The 11,148-nt window shown below is 26.7% G+C and overlaps 1 protein-coding gene across 1 annotated transcript in view; it reads left to right on the top strand.

Annotated features, from left to right (window-relative positions):
* Window positions 1-2,176: 2,176 nt before the first annotated feature.
* Window positions 2,177-11,148, top strand: part of LOC111638144 — a 36,858-nt gene continuing 27,886 nt past the window's right edge. The window contains exon 1 of the mRNA XM_023383788.1: window positions 2,177-2,317. The gene's annotated coding sequence lies outside the window, so the exon portion shown is untranslated. The remainder of the gene's footprint in view (window positions 2,318-11,148) is intronic.

Here is an 11,148-nt window from a genome sequence, read left to right on the forward strand (position 1 = left end):
TTATTATTTTTATATTTGAAGTTTCATTGAAATAATTTATTGATTACATTATTATGCACAAATATCGAATAGAATTATACTCTTTATCTTGACCCAATTGCTTCTTTAGTCAGTAATTGAAGTGGCATAAAATTGCGTAGCTCTCAACGTAATGTAAGTAACTTGTATACAATTTTAAGTTGTACTTGAATGGCAATTTTTTTTTTTCGAATTATTAAAAGAACATTTGTTAATAGTGAAATTTAAAAATAACAATTAAAGTCAAATTATTAATATCCATTTAAATAATTTATAACTTGTTTATTTTTTCATTTACTGAAAAAAACCTTCATTATTCACATTATCAAATAAAAATCTGCATGATGGATGATAAAGAATATCACATGATTCATTTAATCTCTTATATAATACAGAATTAATTTAATAAGAATATGAATTAAAATGTAAGCATTTCGTTTTATTAGAAGAAATAAAGCAAAATATAATAAACAGTTTTATAGAAGAATTGCATTCATTTTTCATTATCTATGCACAGGAAATTTAGAACCACCAATTTATAATATAGTATAGTGACTCCCATGTTCTTAGTCATCAAGGTCCTGTAAAATAAAATAAAATAAAATAAAAAATTGCGGACCGACAAAATGCATTTACTTTTATTTTTACTTTACCATGTACTGTACATTTATATAAATAAAAAAAACGCATCACTTATAATGATAGATAGATGATCATTTCATAAAGAATATTTTAACATAGAAGTTAGGAAGGATATAATTTCAAAATAAAGTACACTAATAAAAGATAATGATTATTAGTTTTAAGAGGAAAAACTGTTATTTTAAATATAGAAAAATTACACCGTGAAACTATAACAATCAATAACCATCAGTTAGTTATAAATAATTCATGTAAATAATTCTTTTCTTGAAATACAGTTTGGAAATTTTAAGTAATGTATAGGGATGTTTATGGGAAAAGTAGAATTAAAATAACACAAATATTTAATGATAATAGTTTACTAATAGAAATAATTTTAAGATAGCATAAAGTAATCTAAATTATACAATATTGAACCATTGTAATAAAACGTTCTATAAAATTAATAAAATTTTACTGTTTATCAATAAAATCGATTTCATCTCTTAAAACCAATTTCTTACTCTGAAATATTGGTTTATCTATTAAATTTTGGACTACTAAATTTGTTAATTTATTGCCACATATATAAAACTTTATAGTAGGCTAAACGAATAGGCTAGTTATACTTTTATAACAGATAATGTATATCAATTTTTTAAAATATATTATAGATGTATAAATATAGTATAATTAGTCGGTCGGATGGCCAAGGCGGTTGAGGTATTAGCCTACTATTCTGAAGAGATGAATCCCGGGAGAATAACACCAGGAATTTTGGGTGATTTTTCCCAGTTATGGTGGGCCTCATCTCTTGCCGCCGACTGCTCTATTCTGGGCCCGGACAAACGCACAATGGGCATAAAAAAGGCTCTCAAGAGCGGCGAAACGTGCCAAAAATAATCAAGGAAAAAATAAAAAATTACTACCATATATACTATAAATAAAACTACGAAAGTCAATAATTTTTAAAACCTGTACAAGTTTAATGACGTAAAAATTTATTATATTAATAATAATTTTTTTTTTTTTACTTTTAGATATTTTCTTGGATTTTACAATTTAGTTGATAGGAAGAATGGAACAATTTTCTATTTAAAACATTATTACTAAAGTTATAAATCATCGTTTAGAAAATATTATTTCTATCGTTATTTAAACAACATAAAAAATCTAAAAATATTCTTTAAAGCAGTATATCATGTGACATTCTTATTACTTTACGTTTCCATAGCAACGTCAGTATTTCTAAAGTTATTTTGATGTCAGCAGAATTTTACTTTTTAACTTTGCTGAACAAGTTTTATTATTAATAGAAATTTTAATTAAGTTTCAACACTGTTTTTACGTTATTTTTTAAAACACACAATTGTAATAATCCAGATTATTAAAATTTATAAAAATTAAATATGTTTTTGTATTAAAATAAAAAAAAGGCATAACTTAATTAAACTAATTTACTTTAAAAATAGAATTAATAACATATATATATTTAATTCGATTATTATAAGACACGTGGTAAATTACATATTAAGAATCTTGTGTAATCAATTTCTGTCCGCTAGATGGCGACTTTACACTAACTGCAACCTGTTATTAGTTGCTATAGCAACAAGAAAAAGTTCACAGCTGCTCTGCTCTTTTGTAGTATTTTCACTTTTCGCTTTTTCAGCTTTAGGTGAGTTCATTTTCTCCTCCTTTTATTAAAAATTTAAATTAAACCTAAATAAAAATTACGTATGGGTATATATATATTTATTTTAATACAATTACGGTAAAATTTGAAATTACAGCGTAAATATTTAAACATTAAACTGTAGTTTTAAATTAAGATTTTAATTTTCGATACTGACCTTTTAATTGACGATTAGGGAAAATCAAGTTTAACTTGCTGTTATGTGTTATAAGTACTGTATATTAATGTAAAATATAAAAGGAATAAATTTCTTTTCTATTCACAACACTTGAAAACATTAAAATGTATTGGATTTTATCGCGTAAGAAAATACTATATAATTATTTAATGGTGTCTTTTAAACGATAATAATAAATTTATTACGTTGCGTATAACAAATTGCATAAAAACTAATAATAATGAAAATAATATATTCTAGTTCCGCTAACACTTCTAAATCGGGACAATGAATGATGACCTAGAGATAGCATTTTACAAGACACTTTCATAGAATTTAAAGTCATTTTGTCCTTAAATTTTTCAAGAATAGAACTCCGTCATCTGAAACCGGTTTCTTAATTCTTTTTCTGGAATATTTTTATGAATTTTCTGGTATTTTCTATACATTGTTTTTCTTTTTTTTTTAAATTTGAAAATGTTACCTTGAATCCGTGTTTTAAAAGGGGGAAAACAGAAATTATTCATTAAAAAATAATTATTCGGGTCATGATGATTATAAAAAATAATATTTGTAACAGTAATGTTTGTGACTTACTAATCTTATTTTTTGCGATTCTATATTTAAATTTTAAATAAATTTTTATCAAATATTGTATAGTTTATTATGAAACAAATTTAAATATTATTTTTAATAATTATTTTCCCGTAAAGGCCATATTTTGTAATGTTTTTTTTGTACGTATTCAAGCGTAAATATTTTTATAATTTTTCTCATCGAGACAACTAGCAATAAAATTGCATTGTAATTCCTTGCAATGAGGAAAATAGACATGTAATAATTGTCAGCAGAATCTAATAAATTTTCAAAGTTTGAATTTTAATTAAAATAAAATATTATTGGAAATATTTATACGTTAGAAATCTTATATTAATAGCATATATCTGAATATTTGAACCTCATAAAGCTAGAAAAGTGTAATCACCAATGTGACATGTGATACTGAAGGGGAATGACCCGTTATATATGACGTGGATTCTCGTAAATTATTTTAAATACTTACTGATGTAACTTTTAGAAAATAAAATTGCGTCTTAATGCTGTAATGATTACGTCGGAATCTTTAAGCTATTTAGATTATTCTGAAACAGAATGAAGCATGACCGGTTTCTTACGTTCTCTCACCATATGGTCGGTATAGAAACCTGTCTCTTGCTCTCTTCGTTTGTTGAGAAGTAAAAATTTTTGGTAACTTTTTGGGTGATATATTTTATAATTAGTTACTAAAATATATTGTCCTGAATTAATTAAAAGATCATTAAATATTATTAATAAATATCGATAATAGCGTAACAATTAAAATACTATATGTAATTAATATTTTAAATGGTATAATAAGTGTTTAGATCTAATTTATAGTATTTTAAAGAACAGATCAAAGTTATATATATATATAACTTTATATATATATATATTTGTTATACAATACTTGTTGAATATTATCAGATAAAATATATTGTATATAGTACCTGAAATATATATTATATATACAATATATATTAAAAGGTAATATGTACTATATGTGTTACCTTTTTAAATAAATATATTGCAACAGATATTTATTTAAAATCATAAATTATCGCCTATTTATAATATAAATTATGATTATTTTATGTTTTATATCTAAGTAAACCTAAAATATTATAATTAAAAATTATTAAATTGATTATTTTTAAGATGATATGAAAAATATTCTGATATTTAAGAATAGTTTGTTTAAATTTTCTATCCAATTCTGGACTTTAAAAATTTCTATAGAAAAGAAATGTGTGATGTGTTCCAAATGGGAATCGAAACCGGATCTGTTGTAGTTAGAAGCATGACTTGCTTTCCTCCCCTAATAGATTCTTCCTTCTAAATGTACTCAAGTGACATATTGTAATGGAAGTGAGAATATTGTGGTAAAATTACTATATTAAAGGATTTTTAAGAATTAAATTTACTTCAGTTATAATGAGATTAAATACATGTACGTATATTTGTTTGATATTTTAACATTATTAGACAATTTTTAGAATTTATTAGACATTTTATCATTTCAACTTTGAATAATAGAGTATAATTCAGAGGAAAATTTCAAACTTATTTTTGATAGCTATCGATTTATTAAAGGTATATTCATCAATTAATTTATTATAAAATTAATAATTTTGAAAGATTGGTAATAGACTGTGGTAATTATCTTGTGATTGGTCTCTAATATAAATATTTTATTATTTAGAAATGCAATTCCAAATCTAGCCACTTCATATAATTTTCAGAAAGGTGAAAAAATTAAATTAAAATTTACGAATTAAATTTTCAAAAAGTTTTCGAAGTCCTTAAAAGAACTTATAAGTGTTTCACAATGTAAAATACGCAACTTCATTTTTATTGAATGTCTGTGTGACGATAACTTCGAATTATAATTATAATTAAACATTTATTTCGATGATGTAATACTATATTTTGAATTTTGATAATGTATCACATCTCAACTTTATCCACGACTGCATTACTTGTCGGCAAAATTACAAGTGACATATATAGAAAGTAACGAGAACTAATTACTGAATAATAATACCGAATTATGACTGTCGTCTGTTGTCATTTAAACGTATTTTTTCTTTTAACAAATATTATTTAAAAAATATTTTTTTATATCATTAAACTCTAGAATAACCATTTTTTTAATCTTAACCTTTATTTTTGTATTAATATTACTCGTTTTACTATTGTTTTTTTATTATGAGAATTTTTGTTATGGGTGCAGTTATCAAAAGTTCGTACTGAACGCTATTATAAATCAATTGTAATAAATAAATGCAGAAGATCTGAATATGATCTCTTTTACTTATTTAATCTATTTTTTATTTCTTGAATATTGAGAATATATCTCTATTCTCTATCTCTGGAAGATAAAATAACTTTCGATCGTCTTGATAAACTTTTCTTAATATTCAAAAGAATGGGAAGAAAATTAAGGGAAAAGAATATTAGAGAAAATATAGATGCTTCAGAGATAATTATCCAAAATCATTTTTAAATAACTAAAGGAATATCATAAGTTTGTTTCAGTCACAAATTGAGATTTAATCATTTAAATATTTTAAGTATTGAATATTTCTTAATCATATAAAACAATGTTTAATATTTTAAATATTTACAAATAGTTTATGTTTATTAAAATAATTAAAGTTTTTCATAATGAATTAGCGACCTTTACAAAACTTACTCTGTAAAGGTAAGACCATTCATAGGATGCTCAATCATTTAAATATCTTGGTTAATTAAATTTATCTAGTAAGCTAGAAAATATCATTAGTTTTGTTACATATTTCTTAAATGTTTATAATTTTAAAATATTTTATGGAAATATTTCAGATTGATTGATTAATAGCATTTTGCAGTTAAAATCTAAATAATTCGATTATAAAAATTATTTTGAAAATAGTAAAATTATTAAAAATGAATGCGTGGAATATATTTACTCAAAAATATTACAAAATTTAACGCAATAGTCAAATTAATGGGAGGAGAAAGTGTTTTGAAACGACTCTCTTCGACTCTGGGTGTTTTTTTTTTTTTGCAAAATATATTCTTATATTCTATTCAACGACCTACAAACCAACTAAATAGTTAATCAAAGAATTTAATTCATTTTTAATTTATGGGATTTAAATAAATTATTTTAATATTAACTAATATTTACTCTTAACAATAATAAAAACTCTTATATTTATACTGTATCATATTGAAAATTTTAAGTGATAATTTTATGAAATCCGTTATTGAAATTAAATATATACAATATTTTGTTTACACGAATGACCCCAAAAAAGAGAAAAACACTACTTATATTCGAATAAGTTAATGTTTAAAAGTCCATCTTAAAAAGTTATTTTATGCGAACCAAAGTCTGAAGTATATTCTAAACAGCAATGAAAGACCATAGAAATACGAGACCTGTCAAATGGATTACTCAAGAACAAAATATTTGTCTGTTGTTTTTAATTTTATTCGATATATTTTAGAAATAAACTATTTTTAAATAAGATGCAAACTAATAACAATAGAAACTTATATAAGTATTGACTGTAGTATTAACACACGAATGATTATAGAAACGCTTCCGGATGAATACAAAAAATTCGCTTGTGGCGTAAAGTTTTCTTTCTAATTATGGAAATTTAGCAACACGCAATCTTCCTCGAAGGTAATTTTAGTTTCATCATTTTAAATTATCTTCAGACCTAAATTCCATAAATTTTTTTGAGTTAACAATTATGTTCATTATTTAAATTAAATTTTACTTAGTAAAAAGTTTCAAATTTGAATACCAATTTTTAAACTAGACGCTGTCTTCAATAACCAAATATTTTACTTACGAGATTCATTACAAATAAACAGAAATTTTAAAATTGTAAACATTTTATAGCAGATAAGTTATAGAAATTTTATAAACAAATTAATTTTTAATACAAAATTATTTTTATATCAATTAGCGTTTTTTTAAATTTTTTTTTAAATTACATTCTTAATAACAATTCAAAAGAGTAGCACTTTCAGTTTGGTTTTGTTATCCAAATAAAAGTGTCACTGGCCTTACAAATTCGTGCTGCGTGTCATGCTCCGATGATGTGGGCGGCGGTCTTGTTCACTTTCGCCTCACCTCGCATCACGCACTACCGTCACCCAGACCGTAACTAATGGGATTTTACTTTTTTTGGCGCGATTTTCTTACCTTTTACTTGTTAAGTAACGTGCCCCAAAGGTTTTATTTAAAAAGACGTTTTACAATTCTCAAAAATCACCAGGATTATAATTTAAGATTTTATTTGTTATATTTAATATTAGAGCTTAGAAACCATAAATAGGTTTAACTTTGGGATAGGTACGTTTGGTATTTAACAAAATTACTTCTATCGGTTTGATTCGAATTCAAGTAATGTAATTTTAATAATTACTGATTTGTTGATGAAATGTTAGATAGCCTATATGTTAATACATGAAATATGAAATTATCTAGGTTTATATATGTAATTATGTATTTCTTAAATTTAATTATATTGAGTTGCATATATATAAAATTTCAAAAAATTTATGAATTTTTTTTAAAAATCTAACTTTTTATATTTTATCTTCAAAACTTGAGATGAATAATCAGGTATTTATACACTTAGATCTCTATTAGTTGCATGCAACAATGCGTTAGGTGATTATTTCGTGATTTTAGAGTGAGAAACTTGAACAATTTTTTTTTTAATCACAAGTGATTTTAATAATGATATTTATATTCTGGAGATAAGTGATTTTAATAAGGAATCTATCTCCAGAATATAAATATTATTATTAAATTCTTAGTTAAATTATAAAAATAATTATAAAATTGAGTATACAGTATTTATATTTATCACTTCTTACCTTGGTCAGAATTAGTCAAATCTAGCACTTGTTCGTTTTGATAAAGAATTTAAAAAATAAATTAATTTTGTAGAAAGAATTATTATTGAAATTATAAGAAAATCAGTAGTTACATTACAAATAATAAGATTTAAGAAAAGAAGACACCAGTGGCGCGTTATAGCTTCGTAAGGCCCGTGAATTAGGGGCTTCCATGTACGATGTCGATTTCGGACATTTTTCTTCGAGTCAATTTTTTGGAGGAATATTTTCTTATTAAAGATTTGGTTTGAGCCCCTGTTGATGGAGGCACCATGCAATTCCCTTTTTGCCCATAGGATAACGTTTCACTGGAAGGCACTCTTCAAAGATCAAATATTTTGTTAATTATTCAATCGCATTTAAACTCTTGATATTGTTTTATGTTTATGGAACATTAAACTTGACCTCATTAATTTATTTTTATTACATACCATTATACGTTTACAGTATAAAAAGGAACTTGAAATGACTAATTTGGTAAATTCGTTGAAGGAGGATTAGCGAACTCTTAAGTGTCTTTTTGGTCAAGAAATACAGGTCAAGTTTAACATTTCATCAATACAAGTGATGATGGTATCTGTCATTATTGAAACACTTTGTATGAGAAGCGTTTGTGTTTTACCATTGTAAAAAAAAAATTCGGATCAAGACTATAACCAATGAACGAAAAGTTAAATTAATGAAGTAGTTTCAAAGGAACCTAATAACCAGCGAAAAATAATGAAAACATACTTTATCTCTGATAATATAAAAAGAAGTTCATATTAAATTGCAAAGCAATATCCTAGTACAGTTTCTCGTATTCTTTCTTACAAGCATTAGTACCTTTTCAAAATAATATCTTGCGTTGAAATGGAGCTCATAGAAAAGAAAAATATTAATCATTTGCAACATAAGTATAAGTATTTTTTTCTCCATTCTGTCCGTCATGCTACTTGATAATACTGTCAATATAATTCATTTTTACATCATATTAGATAAAAGCTTGAAATAGGTAAAAACATAATTTGAAGCCCTTTCATAAGCAGCATGTTATGCTGCTAACAACATTTTGAGAATATTTACAGATGTTTATATAATGTTACTTTCTGCTTGCTTTACTCTGTTTTTATAAATGTTTAAAATCTTGAACATAGAAATTCCACAAGGCATTATTGCTCGCTGAGCAATAATGTATTATGACAAGCAATTTGAAATCTCAATATTATATTCATTAAATGAAGTTTCGTAATGATACGAAATTTCAATCAGTTAATGCGCGACTGAACTCGTAAACAATGAAATATTAGCAATTAACATTGAAGGGATATCTTTTTTTTTTTTTTTTTTAAGTCTTTCCGCCCTGTGGGCACTAAGAGGGCTTATGGGTTCGGCCAAGCCCACAATGGGGCTGCCGGGTGGTGAGGGACGGGGCCCGACATATCCGAACGGACCACTTCCCGAAAAATTCCTGGGGATTTTTCGACCCGTTCGGATTCGAACCCGGGTCCCCCAGAGCGGTAGGCTGCCACCTTGACCGCTCGCCCATCCGGCCGCAATTGAAGGGATATCAATATCCGCTCAATTTTAGTTTTTTAAGATTAATTTTGTTTTCTGTGCTGATTTTTGTGATGCAGATCCTAGAATCTGAATATTATTTTGTTGGCTTATATCCATTACAATCGGATTTGAACCAGGGCTGTATTCGAGCCAGAGCGTACCAGGGCAGCGTCCTGTACAGCCATAGTACTTCATTTTTTTAAAGTAGGACGAAGCCCTTGTACTTAGTCTAAAGCCCAGTCTAGATGTTCGCAACGTATCTCAGCCAAAAAGAGTGAGAAAATTACTTCTTGCAGATATTGCCCCACAAAATTGTGCTTTACCCACACACTATAGATGGCGACGATTCAAACTCGGCCACCGGTTAGCGCCCTGAAACTATTTTTTTTTAATCTACGACACCCATGGTTTGAACCGCAGAAAAAAGAGTTGGGGAACGATGTATTTGATGTAGATTCAAATTTTGGATCTCTCACAATTTGCCCACAAATGGCTAAGTGAATAACACTACTGAACTGATAGTTTAGCGCAAACTTACGCCCCACTCACGGGCTGGTCGCGTGAAGTTTCCGGAGTTTTCTACACGTGTTTAACACCTAAATAAGAGCCAATTTACTCGAGAGAGGTCCTTATCAGATCGCCTATGTGTTGTGTTATCATATCTCATTAAACCATCTGTACGATTTTGTCTTCTGCAAACTAATTTTTTTTTCAAATTCCTAGGTTTTATAATCTTTCGTTAATTTATAGTTGTCTTGAATAAGATTTTAGTAATTCTGAATAACATATTGCCTTCTTTTCAAAATTTGACTCTTTTATGGCAACTTTCGTTTGAATGGCTTAGATCTTTGCTTTCTCACATAAAAATTAATGATACATTAATAGAATACTCAGTTTCTCTGTTGAACTACCAAAGTTCATTTCTTTTAATTTTAATCTGAAACTCCTACGTCCTCTGAGGACAAAGTTGTATTTTTTTATGCCCGTAATAGATTCGATCTGTTACTATCCTGCCACACTCATTGTGAGCTTGTCCCACAATGACAGTGCCAGACGAAGCCCGACATATCTGAATCAAGCTACTCACAAAAATTACAGAACCAATCCTGACTCTAAACCTATCTCCTCCAGAAGCAAGATCCTTTCGTCTATCATTGCCATCCACGGAAACATTACTTTTCAAATCTATAATGTCATAAAGTTAGTGCCAAGCTATTACAAATTTTAATAATGCTTAATTTAAACTCGGTTTAAGTTCAGCACTAATAAGATTTTTATAGTATAAATAATTCGCTTGCAGTTTTCATTGTTATTCAAAACTCAAATATTTAAAAGTTATAATCCATTGCATTTCTTAAGAAATAAATTATTGTAAAAATTGTAAAAAGTTTAACTTTATCGATAATTCATTTATTATATTATACAGTCGTATCTTACTGCACGACTATATAAAATAGTTCAATATATATCAGGGCAGTGGAGTCGGAGTGGTGGAGTTTTGGTGTTTTGGCCGGAGTCGGAGTCGTCAAAATATCCGCCGATTCCGACTCCCTTTTTACCAACTTGCTATGTATATGAAACGGAGTCGGAGTCGGATGGTAATGAAAAGTCGGAGTCGGACTCCGACTCCGAC

The sequence above is a fragment of the Centruroides sculpturatus genome, unplaced genomic scaffold (assembly GCF_000671375.1).
Source record: "Centruroides sculpturatus isolate CEXI.00-Female unplaced genomic scaffold, Cexi_2.0 scaffold1164, whole genome shotgun sequence".
In the NCBI taxonomy this organism is placed as follows: Eukaryota; Metazoa; Arthropoda; class Arachnida; order Scorpiones; family Buthidae; genus Centruroides; species Centruroides sculpturatus.